We start from the raw sequence: 17,592 nt of genomic DNA on the forward strand, positions 1-17,592 counted from the left end.
TACCTTAAATGTGCTATGATACAGTTTATCAATACACTCTAAAGATGCAAAACAAAACAAAAAAGTTAGTAATTTCGCAAGTAGCTCAAATCCTGAAAAAGTGTAAGAAAAAAACCCTGCCATTGGCAATCAAAACCACATGCTTTCCAGTTCATCATTATGGAAGTTGCTCACCTCTGAGAAAGTTTAACCCCCCTTCTTATAGACTGTTGAAGCCACTTGCTGTCCAGTAGTCGTTACGCAAATAGCTCACATGTTGAAAAAGTGTGAGCACTTCTGCCATAGACCACTGAAAAGCACATGTTGTCCAGTAGACATTTTGCAAGTAACTCCCATGCTAAGAATGTGAGGGTCTGATATGCGTACTACCACCAGAGGGCCCTAAACGGGGTTTGAACTGGGTACATCTGTGTCCAATCACCCCAGATCTGTGCCCCAGTACCCTGAACCCTCCATCCATCCTTTATCTGCACCACTTATCCTCAGTAGGGTCGCGGGGTGCTGGAGCCCATCCCAGCTATTTTTGGGCAGTGGGCAGGGGACACCCTCAATTGGTTGCCAGCCAGTCGCAGGGCACACAGCGACAGAAAACTCACTCGCTCATTCACCCCCAAGGTCAATTTGGAGCTGCCAATTAACCTGACATGCATGTTTTTGGAATATAGGAGGATTTGATCCCATGACCTTGGAACTGTGCCGCGGACGTGCTAACCTTTACATGGACATTTTAAAAATCACACCTTGTTGGGTCATTTTCATTTTTTCTTCTAATGTCCTCCTAGTTTTCATGACATTATCATTTCCACCGCCACACCAGGTTTGTTTGTTTGTTGCTGGTTTATTTGATTATTTGCTTTTTGTATTTCCCATTTCCAATCGACTTCTTTGTTTCTGATTTGGACTTTGTAATGTTTTGTTTTGTTTGGGCATTTCATTGTTTTGTGAACCCTTATTTGTTTGTCCCTTTGACTTCCTTTTGCTATTAAATGTAATCGCTCTTTTTGAGCGCCTCTGTCTCTAGTTGTTGCTTCCCGCACATGGATTTATGACCCCCAAAAACTTAACAAAAAACTGTGAGCCCCCTGCCATAGACTGTTCAAGAGCACCTGCTTCCCAGTTAGTCATTTTGAAAGTAGTTTGCATGCTGAAAAGGTGTGCACACCCTTTTCAAAGACTGTTAAAATGCATTAGCTTTCCGGTAGTCGTTTTGCAAATAGCTTGCATGGCAAAACCGAGTAGCATCCCTGCCATAGGCTGTTCAAAAACAAATGTTGTCTAGTAATCCGTTTGCAAGTAGCTTGAATGCTGAGAAAGCGTGCACACCTTTGTCATAGATGGTTCCAACGTTCATGCAGTCCAGGAGTTATTATGCAAGTAGCTTGCGTGCTGAAACAGTGTAAGCGCCTCAGTTTAAGACTGTCAAAACCACAAGATTTCCAGTAGTCTTTCTGCAAGTTGCATGCATGCTAAAAAGTGTGAGCACCCCTGCCATTAACTGTTTAAATGCACACACGCTGTCGTGTTGAATGATGTGAATACTTAACTCAAACCACCATTAATTAAACCTGTTGCATTGTCTTGCCACGGTTGTAAATTGGTGACTTTTTCTACAGTATGTAGAGCAGCTTTGTACACAGCATAGAGGCTCCCACTGTCAAAAGTAATGGCTGCTATAAATCCATATGCAAAAAAAACGTAAAGTGCTCAAGTCCTCCCAATCTAGAAACAAAACATGCCCAGCAGGACTCATAACTAAGCTTCTATGTCGTTATAAGAAACAACCTCCTTGCAATTGTGCTAGCAAATAGAATTTGAATGACAAAGCTGCTAATAACACAAAAGACAAAAGTCTTTTCTCCGTGCGGTGATGTGCGCTTCTCAAGCAACAGTAGCTTTTGTTATTGTTGCTTGCCCACATGGCCCAACGAAAATGGTTTAGCGTCGAACGCGGGTCTAGCGACAGATTGAAGCCAAAAATGGCAATAACAAGGCAGGATTTACTGTCTTATTCCAGTAAAAGCCTTTGATAGTGTCTAGTTCAATATATAATTTCGGTAATTTAACCAGGCAGGAGGCTGTAAAATCCAACATTACCATAGCTTTATGTGGCCAGAAATTCACAGCAATACATCAGGGTGACTATGAAATGTTTAATGCCTATTCCGCTTATCCCACTCTTAGTCTTTGGAGTCATCTTTAATGGGACACAGAAACCTGCTATGAAAGCATTTACCAATGACAACTGGAAGAAAAAAACATCTTCCATTTACTGACTCATCCTATATGACACAAATGTCAAAGCCAAGGCCGGTTGCCACAGCCGGCCACTGAGAAGGTTTTATCCGCCCCCGGGATGGTCTTGCTTCATTATTGTATCGTAGATCAGGAATCATTGTGTATTTGTTTTAACTGTACCTTACTTCTTCGTGCACCTTATTTGATTGTAGTTTAGTGAATGATAGAGAATTGCTGACATTTTTTTGCAGGTGATTTTGGGCCACGTTTGCTGAAATATGAAATATAGGCTTCTGTATGCCTGAATAATATTGGCTTCACTCATTTAATGCTCATTAAATGGGAATTTTATAGTAAGAAAACTTGTCTTTTGTGTCTGTTGAAAATTACTGACAAGAGTTATTGAAAAATTATTGTTATATTTACCTGATCATATTGGAATGTACTTGTGAGCTTTTCAGTAGGATCAATTTGATTTAATTTTATTCTGTGTTCAATATCAAAGACCTGTGAAGAATATTTTATAGGATGCCCACTTTACTATTGTATGTTGTTTTAACTTTTATGAACTGTTTAGACGACCGCTTTGAGACTGGGAGGTCGCTGGTTCGCGCCTCGACCGAGACATACCTAATTGGTATAATGGCGGCGCCCTCTGGCTGCGGCTGCATCGACCCGCTACAACGAGTCAGGTGTATCGACATTTCGTTCTGTGTACATTGTTACAAAGAATGACAATACAAAGGAAATTATTATTATTATTATTATTATCAGTGTCGGCTAATAATTGAATTGAATTGTCTTTATTGTCATTGACACACTTGTAGTGTAACTTTAAATGCAACAAAATGGCACTCCACTGTAAATGTGTAATAAAGACTTTTAAATAGAAAAACAAGATAAAAAGACTGCCAGCATAATTATGCAAACATATTTTCAACGTGTTGCTGTTCTTTAATACCCACACGTTTTAGCGAGGATCTGATTTTTTTTTTAACCTAGAAGATTTAAGATAAATAGTGGCCTCTTGGGAGCTTTCATAACGGATTCAGGATTTGGTTTTTTTTTAACAGTCCTCTCCTGTTCTTCTCAAGAGTTCAAAATTCCTTGATGTTTTCTCTCCTTATTTAAATGTCTACTAACCTATGAACTTATCAGTTCACTACACTATATGCATTATTTAAAAAAAATGCAACATTCGATCAGTTCGGTCAGCCTGTAGCTTTTTTTTTTTATATCTGGCCCTTCCAACAGTCTGACTTTGACACTCCTGCTTTGAAATTGATGTGTAATATCTGTTTTCGCCTGCAGAGCACGCCATTTAACAAACATCACAAGGGCTCCATTACATTTAAATTCTAAACCAGTGACTTTAAAAGACAAAGAAAAATAGTCATTTGTAAAATAGTCTGGAGATGTATTTTTTTAATCTTCTTAAAAATATACATTTTATTCAAAAAGGCATGATTGGGTCTTTGAGAATAGATTTTGACCTTCATCACAGTCAAGGCAGGTTTCATTCCCCGAATTATAAAAAACATTTAGAGATGAATCAATTTATCACTGCGAACATAAAACACTTAAAATTGAATGTGCTGCAAGAAGGTGTGGATTACCGGTACATACAGAGAACATGCTTGTTATAGGAGCTAAAATTTTATTAGCTGAAGCGAGGTCCAGCTTGCTGCTCAAATTGCATTAGAAGCTAATGGCGCCCATTGGAGCTCAATATCTACAAGACACAACCGCCCCACCGCCTTCATCCAACATCTCGGTGCCCTCCAATTGCCACTGAGGCAGTAAATTAATTAGAGACTGCAGTCCCCTGCCTGTAGTCCAGACTCCCATTTAGGAAAAGCTACATCAGCATTATCAGCTCAAGTGCATGAGCCGGCCCAGACAACCCATCAATTGATGTCCATCTGCGGATGTACATCCTCACATGCAGCACGGAGGCACGATTTTGGGGCAGCTCAATAATCTCTTCATTACTCGGACCCCCTGCGCCTTCACCCCCACTCATTCAAATTCTAATCAAAGGGCCGGGAGCGGGTCTCTGGCTCGTTGCTAAAGCAAACATCAGGGACACACAATACACCATAAAGGTTTTGAGTTCATTAATAAAACATGCAAGTGGGATTTGTGTGTGTGCTTGTGTGCGCCCTCATCAGCAGCAGTAAAATTCATATAAAGAAGTACAACAAGAAGATTTTGGCTGCTTTGTTAGCACATTATGAGCATGACACAAATTATTGTGTTATTGTTCAATTTGCAATTATACGCTTATTTTGAACATTAGTACATAGTACAGTGGTACCTCTTAATAAGAGCACCTTGAAAGACTTAAAAGAGTTTTATTTGCAACAGAAATCGCGCCTATCTGCTCATCTACTTTCATCAGCACTGTTCAGGGCGGAACACATGGTTTAAGGAAATACAGGTGGGTGGAGGTGCTGGAGAGTGCAGCCATGCTTTTTCCCATTGTTTTTTGTTATTTTATTTATTTTTGTCAGTGGAGCATGAAATGGTGAAAGTAAGAAAATGGTTGCTTCTAGTGGTTCTATCCTTCTATGGTTGCTTCTTTGAGCATCCCTAAGAAATGCCTGTACTTACACGCGCATTATAAAAGAGTAGTGCAAGGCTGCAATCATGTCTTTAAGACAGTAGACGGCGGCAGAGAGTAAAAAAGTTTCAAGTTCTGCACCCCATCTTTAAAGTTACAGAATGAAGTGCAACTCAAAATGATGGAAGCAAATCGTTTTTCCCCAGTGATTTAAGATTGGATCTCACAACGTCCGACTCTGAAAAGCGGGAAGATGTTTTGCACTGAAAAACAATGGTGACCAGATCATGAAGCTGCTGCATCTGAGTCAGATCAGGAGGCTTCTTTTACTAATGGTAACCATGGATACCAGTACTGTTTCCTGTGGGGGAGCTAACCCTCACCCTAAAAAAAACAGCCTGGAGAGGGATGGTTGCCACCAGACTGTACTTGCCCAAGGAAGTGTTGCCCTCAACGACCCTGGTGGTTAAGGGATCAAGTGCATCATAGTGTTTTAATTAGAGAGAGCAACATTTTAGTACCTACAATCTTGGTTCTTTGTTTATGGTGATTGTAAACTGACACATAGGGGGTCAATCATTCAATTATTGTGAAATGTCCAAGCAAAAAGTATCAGTTTCGGATCATTATAAGATATATAAAAATTCATATCAAAATTCCAAGTATCACCCAGCCCTAGTTGGTTTTGTTTTTTTTAAAAATCAGACCAAGTATTTTCTACATACAGTGGCAAAACTATTTGAACCTCATGTAGGCTGGGAGTGCAATACCGCATTTCAACCATTAGCAATAGGAACGCTGTGATGTTTATCTACCTTTAGTGTGTATTATTATACCTATTGGTAAAAAAAAAAATCTTAATTTAAAATATGCGTACTACGATACAAACGTGTTTTTAAAGTACTTGTAGGTCATATTTTGTTTTTATGTCATATATTATAAGCCTCACTTAGAGGGAGCTGACATCATTTTCTGCCAACTTTTCTCTATGGGTACCAAAACACCATCCAAAAAAGCAAATTAGAAACATGTTGCGGTTTGACTCGTGTCTCCGTAGTTTGTTTTCTTTCTTGTGCTTTTAGCACTCATGTTTGGTTGCACGTCACAATACAGCAACATCTAGTGGTCAAATAACACACTGTCCCTTTAAGGCCAGCGAGCGGATACGTAATTTAAAATTTGGTCTTCCTTCTTTTTCCCCGTGTCTGTCCAACAAAATGAAACAGAATATAGAAGATCCTCTGCAGAATCAGCTCTGTCTCAAACGGTGATTAGAACTGTCTGTCAGGAGCGAATCGCGAATAAATATGTTCAGTTTTATGACAATCCAGTTCGTGTAGTGGATGCATGAGGGCACAGGATGTGTAATGAGCATTAAAGAAAGTCTGAAATAACATGTTAAGCAATAAAGTAAAAAAAAGTCAATCCCAGCATAAAAGCCAGACAGATAGCATACCTATCAACCATTGTATGGTCTTTTGTTAGATTCAGAATATTAATTATCATTAACGACAGCAGAGTGGTAAGCCCATCCGCGGCACAGTTCTGAGGTCATGGGTTCAAAGCCAGCTACTAGCCTTCCTGTGCAGATTTTGTATGTTCTCCCCGTGCTTGCGTGGGTTTCCTCTGGGCACTCCCATTTCCTCCCACATTCCAAAAATCATGCAAAGGCAGATTAATTGGCCGATTAAAATTGTCCTTAGATGTGAATGACCGAGTGAGTTTTCTGTCTCTCTGTGCCCTGCGACTGGCAGACAACCAGTTAAGGTTGTCCCCTGCCCACTGCCCAAAGATAGGGATGGGCTCCAGGACCCCCGTGACCCCTCTAAGGATAAGCGGTGTAGATAATGGCTGGATATCAAAGAGCAACAAAACATTTTTGAAGCATCAGAATATGGTATTATTTGAAATACCATTTCTTGCCGACCTTAAGTGAAAATTATTTTATTTGAAATGTCATTTTCTTTGGCCATTGTCTACAAAATCTCCCAGATCGTGCAACACTAGACCCCTGATTACTTCTGGAGTTGGAAAATAGACTGCACACTCCCTACCAATCTCCTAATTTAGACGATGGGCAATCATTATTGCCGGGGAAGACGCCTCTTGCACCCTATCCGGCTTCACACACTGCAGGTCATTTAGTCAGTTCTTTGGCTAAAAGGGACTGTGTGCAGCTTCGATTTGTCACTTGTCTGTCAGTATTCATCTGAGGTGAGGTCGTATGTGAGACAAGCTGAGCCCAATGCATCCCCTGGCCGCGGATGATAAGCGTTGGTTGCAAAGGCAGCACCTAAGTCTAGTGCAACCCCCTCTCGACCACAAACAGAAGCCGATGCCCTCACAGGTTCAGGTGACGGATGTCAGAAAGATTCCGCCAGGACTGCGAGTTTTTTTTTTTGTTTTTTTGTTTTTTTTTAAATCAGTCTTGACAAAAGACCTTTCTTTTTAACATAGCTGTCAGTGGGGTGTAGTGATAAATGTACAGTCATTAATCAATGTGTCACGGGCTTATTCAATTAGCAGAAAGTACAGCGAAATCACTAGTGACTGGTGGCAGTATTACCCCATACTAGTTCAAATGTTGAAATTAAACTCACAAAAGCACACTTAAATTTAGAGTCTGATCGATACATCTTTCTTCCTCTGTGTGTTTGTTAAACATCCTGGTTGTGTGACACAGATGGCAAAACCAGCACTAAAGTTGAGCAATTCCTTTGAGTTTTTTTTAAATATAAAACAGATAAAAACAAACAAAACAGAATATTCTGGGCTTGTATGTTCAGAACAATGCTGTGATAGATTCACAAAGGCGGTATCAATGGCTGACAACCATTTATATATTGGAGGGGTTGAACACAGCAGGCGATGACCTAAACAAATTTCGGTGGAAAACTCCCCAGATACCAGCTACTCAGCAGTCCTTTGTTTGGACTGAATTCTACAGGTGGTTTGTTGAGACACAAGAAATCCCTCCTACTGAGAACAACGTAGAGATTGTATAACGACTAAAAACATTGATATATTGTGGTGACTTGCGAAAAAAACAAGGAGTAAATAACAACTACATTCAATTATATGGGTAATCACAAGATACATTACTCACCACTAAACGATTAACTTGATTAAGATATTGATGTATTAATAAAGGAATGCAAAGGATATAAGTATTAAACCCACACAATTATCAGTATGTATATGTAGTGTCACATCTGAATAATACAACAGGTCAAATGATGTGAAATTTTTTATCAAAGCAACAACAGAAAACAAGGTGATGATTCAGCTTTCTTTGATCCAATTCATCTATTATTGTATCAGTCCTCGTCACATGCTAATGTCTCATCTCATCTCATCTCCTCTCATTAGCTGCACCGCTTATCCTCAGTAGGGTCGCGGGGGTGCTGGAGCCCATCCCAGCAATCATCGGGCAGTGGGCAGGGGACACCCTGAACTGGTTGCCAGCCAGTCGCAGGGCACACAGGGACAGACAACTCGCTCGCTCATTCACACCTAGGGACAATTTGGACCGGCCAATCCACCTGAAATGCATGTCTTGGTATCTTGTTTTTTTTCTTCATTACTGTTCTCAACTGCTGATGCAATAAACCTGGCCTGGCAAATCTGAAACCTATTAAAGTATTTCATTGCTGTTGACCATTTTCAGTAACGGATTTCCTATGAAGTAAAGACACAGTACCACAGTTAGCTTTAACCATAGAACACCCGCATTTGGACTCCCTCAATCAGGCTCTTCACGGCACAATAAATAAAATATGTCATGATTTGTCAATTGCCCTCTCCTGCAGTCACTCTTTCAGCCCCAGCTGCCACTCATTCCCTAATTAGTCATCCTCCTATTAAGCACGTCATTCTCGTTCACTCCTGGTCAGTCCGTCAGCAAACCTCCGTACATGCAAGGCAAGCCTTTTTGACCCTGGCTTCCGTTCTTTTCCCTACCTGTTCCTGTTTCCCGTATCGATCCCTGTCCCTGGCTTTCCGATCGTCTCCGGTTACCTAGCATGTTCCGATCTCCGACCACGCTCTGTCTCCCGTCCCGGCTACCCGACTTGTTCTGATCTCTTACTATGCTCTGTTCTCCCGTCCCAGCTACCCGACTTGTTCCGATTTCCGACCACGCTCAGTTCTCCTGTCCCGGCTACCCGACTTGTTCCCAATTTCTGAACACACTTCGTTCACGAGGGCTTCCCGCTCCTCCTGCCCAGCAAGCACCAGATCGGGTTATTTTTCCTCTCACCCTTACTTCCCCGATCCCTCAAGAAAGCATTGTGTTCAACGTTACGCATTTGGGTCCACTGCTCATACCGGTCGTGACAAAATAAATGAAATGAAAATAATTATTGCCCCCTAAAATTTGGGATGTATACTACAATTAAGATATTAAACAAAGACAATAAATAAATAAACACAAGTTCCAAAGGGATGATTTTTCCACATGACAGCAATAATTATGAATGTCAAAGAGAAGACCCGCGTGACTCATCTGGCCCCCGATAAGGTTTCCTTTGACCCCAGAGATGATGCGCAATCGTTGTGTATTTTTTTTCTCACCCATGTGATAGTTCTCCTCGCACTGTATTTTATTGTAGTTTAGTGATGATAGAATATTGCAATTCTTTTTTCTATATTTGGAATGACTGAAATTGAAACTAAAGGCTACTGATGATGCCTGATTTATACCGGCTTCTTTCATTCAATCTTCATGTAATGGAGAATTTTATATCAAGAAAATGTCTTTTGTGCCTGTTGAAAATAAAATGACTGACAAAACCATAAGATCATATCACTTTTTTTATCTGTTCGTATTGGAACATAGTTGTTAGATTTTTATTAGGCGCAATTAAGTTCTTAACTGGTGTTTCGCGACTCAAAGTGGATCGCGGACCAGTTTTTAGTGGGTCGTGGGCCATTGGCTTGGCAAAATAATGCTAAGGATAGAAAAAAAACGGGGGCTTGATTACTCTGCTTTGAAGTAGAATACGATAATACTCTGGTCGATTTTTTCTTCCAGTACAGTCAATGGTCGCGTTTGAGAGGGATTATATCTCAATGGACTTGGAGAAGGCATTCGACCGTTTTCCTTGGGAAGCCCTGTGGGGGGGGGGCTTTGGGAGTAGTAGTCTTATCCGGTCTTTGCGGTCCCTGTATGCCCGGTGCCAGAGTCTGGTCCGCATTGCCGGCAGTAAGTCGGATTCATTCCCCGTGAGGGTTGGACTCTGCCAGGGCTGCCCTTTGTCACCGATTCTGTTCATAACTTTTATGGACAGAATTTCTAGGCGCAGCCTTGGTGGACAGGAGTCCGGTTTGGGGGCCTCAGCATTACGTCACTGCTTTTTGAAGATGACATGGTACGCTGGAGCGATTCGCAGCAGAGTGTGAAGCGGCCGGGATGGGGATCAGCACCTCTAAGTCCGAGACCATGGTACTCAGCCAGAAAAGGGTTGCATGCTCCCTCCAGGTTGGGGATGAGATCTTGCGGAGTGGATGCGTTCAAGTATCTTGGGGTCTTGTTCACGAGTGAGGGTAGGATGGAACGGGAGATCGACAGACGGGTTGGTGCAGCGTCTGCTGGCATTCGGACCCTGTACCAGTACGTCTTGGTGAAGGGGGAGCTGAACCGAAAGGCAAAGCTCTCGATCCACCGGTCGAGCTACGTTCCTACCCTCACCCATGGTCATAAGCTGTGGGTTATGACCGAAAGAACACAATTCAAGTGGCCGAAATGAGTTTCCTCCGCAGGGTGTCTGTGTTTTCCCTTAGAGATAAGGTGAGAAGCTCAGTCATTCGGGAGGGACTCTGTGTAGAGCCACTGCTCCTCTGCATTGAGAGGAACCAGTCGAGGTGGCTCGGGCATCTGATAAGGATGCCTCCTGGACACCTCCCTCAGGAGGTGTTCCGGGCATGTCCCACCGGCAGGAGGCCCCGGGGGCGACCCAGGACACGCTGGAGAGACTATGTCTCTCGGCTGGCTTGGGAACGCCTCGGGATCCTGTCGGATGAGCTCGAGGAGGTGGCTGGGGATAGGGACGTCTGGGCTTCCCTTTTAAGGCTGCTGCCCCCGCGACCCGACCCCGGATAAGCGGAAGACAATGGATGGATGGATGGATGTTTATCAACGACATAATTCAATAATAACCAATGATTAGGTACACACTTTATAAGTATTTCAATTTTTTTGTGGTATGTGGCTTCGTCATTGGAGTTTTCAGGGGTTGTTGTACACGATCTAAGCTTAGATGCGAGTATCTACGGTACTTGAAGTCGTTTAGGTTTTGCTGGTAATTTCGTTTCTTGATAAAAGGGGAATATATTATACTATGTCTGATTTAAACTGCACAATCCTTCAATTGGATTAATTTTGAAAGTGGAAATTATGTCTTGTTCCGGTCTCATTTTGTCCGCAGGCTTGAATGGTGGGTCCTCAAGTCAGACCAGTGGAGAAACACTAGCACTAGACTATATGAGTCATTTTAAAATTATTCAATATTCGATCAGTCCTGCCCTTAACCTGAAGCTCAATTTTTCTACATGGCCCTTCAACCCTTTTGGGTTTGACACCCCTACAGTAAGATATAATTCTTCCCCAAAATAGAAGATTCGATATGTTGATATATTTCAAAGTGGGAAAACATATTCAATGGAACCACTACGATTTTCGAGTGGAAACAGTTTGTTGTTACACCACCGGTCGTTACGTAGTCAGTCAAGTATGGCCTCAAACATCAGGCAGAACCTTAACAGCAGCACCTCTGTGAGCAAGCTCTGCCTTTTGGTGCTCACGTATCAGTGAGCGTCGACAGACCTCAAAGAAAAAATAAAGCTCCCGAAAGTCGACATGGTTTATTTCCACGTGTTGTTTACACAGCCGTTTCCAGTGGCCATAATCTTAGCTAACAGTCCAAATGCCTTTTTAATGGGGATCCCCGCCCCTCGCCAGTGCATGTAACGTTCTCATTATGAGTCCTCGTGTAGATGTGTGTATTGAGCCTGACAGGAAACCCGGCATCCTGCCCCCCTGCCCAAACGGACCGAGATTGTGGCTTTAATCGACTGTGGCCGTGCCCGGCGCCACGCCTCCGGGAAGAATTCCAAAAGAAAGAGGCGATGAGCGTGTTAATGAGCGATTCCGCACACGACTGATGAGGCTTTCTTGGAAGGGGGGCCTGAACGTGACCCCTGTCAAACAATTTGTGTTTTCTTTGAAATTTGGATGCCCAGACTGTGATGAAGTTCCAGCTGAACAAATAATAAAGCTCTCAGATGGGACGATAAAGTTTGCGGGTTCAACCAATTGTTCAATAGGCGTTAAGTGATTCTCCCAAAAGAATCATAACTAGAAGTGTTGTCAGGTGATGATGTCAGGACTCGTGTTTCTCAACAGGAGCGCTAATTAAAATTCAACACACACTGTAAACTCTGTCGTTAATACCGCTCCGGTGATTTTATTATGTGCTAGAGCAATTTTTTTAGAACCAGTGTGCCAGGGGCTTTTTAGTGTTCTGTGAAAATCTAGTGTGCCGTGAGACCTTCTCTAGTATGCCCAATTCTATCTATGACAAAACATATGCCACTGTTCAGTATCTTGGCTTTCTTCTACTGATCAGTCAAGTGACTTAAATTCATCCATATCAGTAGATGAAAGTACATTTTCTGATCACAAAGTAGTGCGGTATATTTAACAACCTGTTTTATTTAATGAAGGTGTTTAGAATGGCACTATAAGTCTAGTCAAGTCAAGTCATGTGTATTCGTAAAGCCCTTAATCCCAAAGAGTCTCAAGGGCTGCAAAGACCACAGATTATTGAAAACCACAGACTATTATGACACAATCCCCTGATCTAAAACCTACATGAGGGCAAGGAAAAACTCAAAAACCTCAATGTGAAGAAAAAGAAGAAACCTTGAGAAAGGACCACACATGAGGTTATACCCCTTCCAGGATGACCAGGCTTCAATGGATGTTGCAATTACAAATAACACACAGATATTGTCAACATGAACTATAGGTCATTCATAGGCCATAGAATAGGGGTGTTTTTAAGCCTAGATTTAAACAGTTCCACTGAGGTTGCAGATCGAATCTCAGGGGGACGAGCATTCCACAGCACTGGAGCCCGAATGTAAAGAAATAATGCAATAATTTAAATCAAGTAAAATCTTGCACTTTGTTGTGTCTATTTGAGATATTTTTAATGTTTTTTGCTCAAGTACTATACTTCTATAAAAAATAAAACAACAACATAAAAGTAGAGTAAAACTGGTTAAGAATATAGTAAAATCCAAAAGTACAACAAAATTACCAAGCACAATGAGTAACCCACATTATCTCCTGAGTCACGGTATGATAGGAAAAACGTCATACTCTCGATAAAAGAAAAATTATAATTTTTACACAGTAATTATATGCTCATGAGTAGGCATAGGGACAGATATTCAATCACTTATTTAGTTTAATAAACTGTTTAGGATTGCACTGCAAAAAGTAATAAAACAAATGAAACACATAATTCTGCTAATATTACTATTTGTGTCAATTGAATTCAAACCTTATCAGTAAGAAAAAAAGGTAAACCTTAAAAAAAAGGTTAACATGTAGTAAAATTCTAAATGACACTCAAATTATGACCACAAATTAATAACATGTATTACTTTTTGTGCCACAGTGACAAAAAATAGTTGAAATAACTATATGCTGTCAATTTAGAAAGCATAATAATGTGAAAAATAAAACATGAATTAAAGAATAAACAAATAAAACTGGTGCCGGGAATTCATTTTTAAACATTTTTGACGGATGTTGTGCGTCGAGGTTCTAATAAAAAAGAAAGTGTATACCTTGGCTGAAAAAGGTTGGAAAACACTGCACTTGAGACCTGTGGCTAGAAACATGCACGGAGACGGCAACCAGTTTGCGTCTGAAAAAGAACCATCTCATGTCCTTCCGTGGTTTGTATCCTCTACTTAGCAAAATACAATAGCAGGGGGGCATTTGGGAAAGCGTCAAAGTGGACATCTGCAGGACTCCTTGCCAGTTTTTCACTTTTCACCAAACGGCAGCATTTCGACAGTTATTATCTCCTCCACGCAGCTAGGGAAGATCTCCGAAGCCTCCAAGGAATGCCAGAAAAGACACAGAAAGAGAGTGCGAGGGGACTCCAACTGGGATAATCCCAATTTCAAATGGAGCTTAGTGATACCCCCCTACCAGCTCCTGTCTCGGACAGATAACTCCCCACCCCCCTTGCCACCATGTCCACGCTTACAATACACACGAACGCACACTCTTTTCCATAGAGATAATTAGCATGTAGTGCACCCACTAGAGTGTGAGCTGCTCCTCTATAGCAAACGAGATGTTTTTCTTGGCAGAGGTCAGTGAGGTTAGTGTTACAGGACGAGGCAATGACACAGATGCAGGACAAAGAATTGCAGTGTGTGCACATATAAAACCAGCGCATTTATGCTCTTGAGGAATGAGTGGTCATGGAAAGGCTCCAATTGAGAAGGACAAGTATGTGTTTTACAGTAGATCTGTACTATAAGGCGCACCCCAAAAGCCTGAATTAGCCTGAAATTTGAATAACCCTGTGCGCCTTATATGTAATTGGAAATGCATTGCCATATATTTTGGAGGATTGAACCGGATGGCAATGGTAAGAACATCAAGTTCGAATTACCGGGGCCGCTAGGGGCAAGGATGGTTGATCACAATAGCGTGACATTGAATGCAACAGGAATCGAACCGTGGACTTGGCAGGGAAAGAGCCGGATCCAGTCATATAGAGCAGTGTTTTTCAACCTTTTTTGAGCCAGGGCATGTTTTTTACATTGGAAAAATTTTGCAGCACACCACTAACCAAAAATTTTATAAAATGACACTGAACAGTATGTTTTTTCAAAATATAATTTATAATACTCCCAGTTCTTACAATACAGACAATTGACAGTGACATCATATTCACAGAAATTGATTCACTCATATACATTTTTTAAAGGGACATTGGATAATTTCTCATGGCACGCTGGTCTGACACAGCATAATGGGGTTTTGAGGTTTTTAAGGGTTATTGTTCTATCTTCGTTATTCATTATCCATTATCCGTTATCGGTCAGTTCATAATACGCTACAAAGCCTAGGAGCCGGGACACTTACTCTCAGCCAAAAGGCCAAGCTAAGGTCCTAGCCCTAAAGCCTTGCTGCGATCATTGCGAATGCACCGTTCCCGGAGGTACTGCAATACCGGGCCGATGCGTGGAGTGGACAGAGCAAGCTCTTATTCCATCTCCGAAATGCAAAAATCAAAGATCATAAGGCCAAGCTAAGGATTTAGCATCAAAGCCTGGCTAAGCTAAGGACCTAGCATCAATGCCTGCATTGAAACACACAGTCCAAAAATCACAGCCGAAAGGCCAAGCCAAGGACCTAGCATCAAAGCCTGACACAGCATAATGGGGTTTTTAAGGGTTATTGATCTATCTTCGTTATTCATTATCCATTATCCGTAATCGGTCAGTTCATAATACGCTACAAAGCCAAGGAGCCGGGACTCTTACTCTCAGCCAAAAGGCTAAGCTAAGGTCCTAGCCCTAAAGCCTTGCTGCGATCATTGCGAATGCACCGTTCCCGGAGGTACTGCAATACCGGGCCGATGCGTGGAGTGGACAGAGCAAGCTCTTATTCCATCTCAGTCAAAAACTATAGAAATGATTAATGGGGTTTTGGGGTTTTTAAGGGTTATTGATCTATCTTCGTTATTCATTATCCATTATCCGTTATCGGTCAGTTCATAATACGCTACAAAGCCTAGGAGCCGGGACACTTACTCTCAGCCAAAAGGCCAAGCTAAGGTCTTTGCCCTAAAGCCTTGCTGCGATCATTGCGAATGCACCGTTCCCGGAGGTACTGCAATACCGGGCCGATGCGTGGAGTGGACAGAGCAAGCTCTTATTCCATCTCCGAAATGCAAAAATCAAAGATAGTGACTTCATAGGAAGTACACAAAATGGGGGTTTTTAAGGGTTATTGTTCTATCTTCGTTATTCATTATCCATTATCCGTTATCGGTCAGTTCATAATACGCTACAAAGCCTAGGAGCCGGGACACTTACTCTCAGCCAAAAGGCCAAGCTAAGGTCCTAGCCCTAAAGCCTTGCTGCGATCATTGCGAATGCACCGTTCCCGGAGGTACTGCAATACCGGGCCGATGCGTGGAGTGGACAGAGCAAGCTCTTATTCCATCTCCGGATTGCAAAAATCAAAATGGGGTTTGGGGTTTTTAAGGGTTATTGATCTATCTTCGTTATCCATTATCCATTATCCGTTATCGGTCAGTTCATAATACGCTACAAAGCCAAGGAGCCGGGACACTTACTCTCAGCCAAAAGGCCAAGCTAAGGTCCTAGCCCTAAAGCCTTGCTGCGATCATTGCGAATGCACCGTTCCCGGAGGTACTGCAATACCGGGCCGATGCGTGGAGTGGACAGAGCAAGCTCATATTCCATCTCCGAAATGCAAAAATCAAAGATAGTGACTTTAAAGGCCAAGCTAAGAACCTAGCATCAAGGCCAAGCTAAGGACCTAGCATCAAGGCCAAGTTAAGGACCTAGCAAGTATTTGGATGACTACTTTTACATGAGCGACGAATTAACGACTAGACTTGGTTGAAATTCCCTGGACTCAAGCATCAGGAATAACGACCACATATCTAAAGGCATCAGGTCTTATCTCATTATCACATATTTTTTAGTCAGGGTGCAAGATATGTTAGCGTAGAAAGAAGTTTGCTTCATTTGTTCTTGGCTTAAACTTAGTGTTGTAAAAGACAAACATTTTTAATATGTGTAGCCATGTGTTTATTAATATATTTTGGGATGACCGAGTCACTTCCCACAATGCCATCCTCGTTATCTAGTTATGAACGACAGAATTACTTCCCACAATGCCTTTCTCTTTATTATGTTCAGAATCTCATGTGCTTTGTAAAGTATTTGCAAGTTGGCTGTAACACTGGTTAAATGTAAGTGAAAATTCCTGCTGTCAAGCCCAATAATACATCCAAAATTTGGTACGTTGACTAAATATAGTGTTATAATGACAAAAAAAGAACATTATTCTGTTTTTTTGTCTGTACCCCTAGTGAGCAAGCGAATAGGATATGAATTCAAGTCTCTGTGTTTCCAATGGTATGGAATTGAACGCAATCATGATAAGTGATATATTCCGACTGATCACTCAATGCAGAGATACGACACATTTTTAATTTATGCGCAGAACTAGGCCTTACAGTAATTTGTATTCTACGTGCCTTATAGTGTGGTGTGCCTTGTATTTGAAGAAAATATTACAAAAGAACATTCAATAGTCTTATAGTGCGAACAATTCGGTATTTTTGTTTTTTTCTGAGCGAACGATGTAGAGAGTCAGAACAGACTTAATCCCACCGTATATAAATCAGACCCGCACACTTGAGCTGGCGTGACATTGCGGAAGGGTCACGTGGAGGTAAAAGAGGGGCAGACGTGTGGGAAGATGACTCCACTGGCGTCTGTGGTCTTTTTTTTACAACATAATTTATGTGTATATTCACATGTAGACTTGACCCGCAGAGACAGCGTATGCTAAAGTGCCTTTGAGGAACACTAACCAATACCATGACCTTGTTGGCCAGGAGACGGGGCAAAAGGTGAAGAAAAACTGAGCTTGTCCCTTCTGCTAGTCATCTAAATAACTCTTAATTTGTCATTACTGACATTACCAGGCATGTTATTCATGT

General features: G+C 41.7%; 1 protein-coding gene and 5 pseudogenes across 2 annotated transcripts in view; all 6 read right to left on the minus strand.

Moving 5' to 3' along the window:
* The window catches only part of LOC148370206 (nck-associated protein 5-like), a 131,337-nt gene that overhangs the window by 65,304 nt on the left and 48,441 nt on the right, over positions 1-17,592 (minus strand). The gene's annotated exons all lie outside the window — the stretch shown is intronic.
* On the minus strand, positions 15,027-15,187 carry LOC148370207 (U2 spliceosomal RNA; annotated as a pseudogene).
* On the minus strand, positions 15,428-15,671 carry LOC148370208 (U2 spliceosomal RNA; annotated as a pseudogene).
* On the minus strand, positions 15,698-15,954 carry LOC148370209 (U2 spliceosomal RNA; annotated as a pseudogene).
* On the minus strand, positions 15,983-16,217 carry LOC148370210 (U2 spliceosomal RNA; annotated as a pseudogene).
* Positions 16,246-16,397, minus strand: LOC148370211 (U2 spliceosomal RNA; annotated as a pseudogene).

Source organism: Urocampus carinirostris, chromosome 3, assembly GCF_059441175.1.
Source record: "Urocampus carinirostris isolate Australia breed hairy pipefish chromosome 3, RoL_Ucar_1.0, whole genome shotgun sequence".
Classification (NCBI taxonomy): domain Eukaryota; kingdom Metazoa; phylum Chordata; class Actinopteri; order Syngnathiformes; family Syngnathidae; genus Urocampus; species Urocampus carinirostris.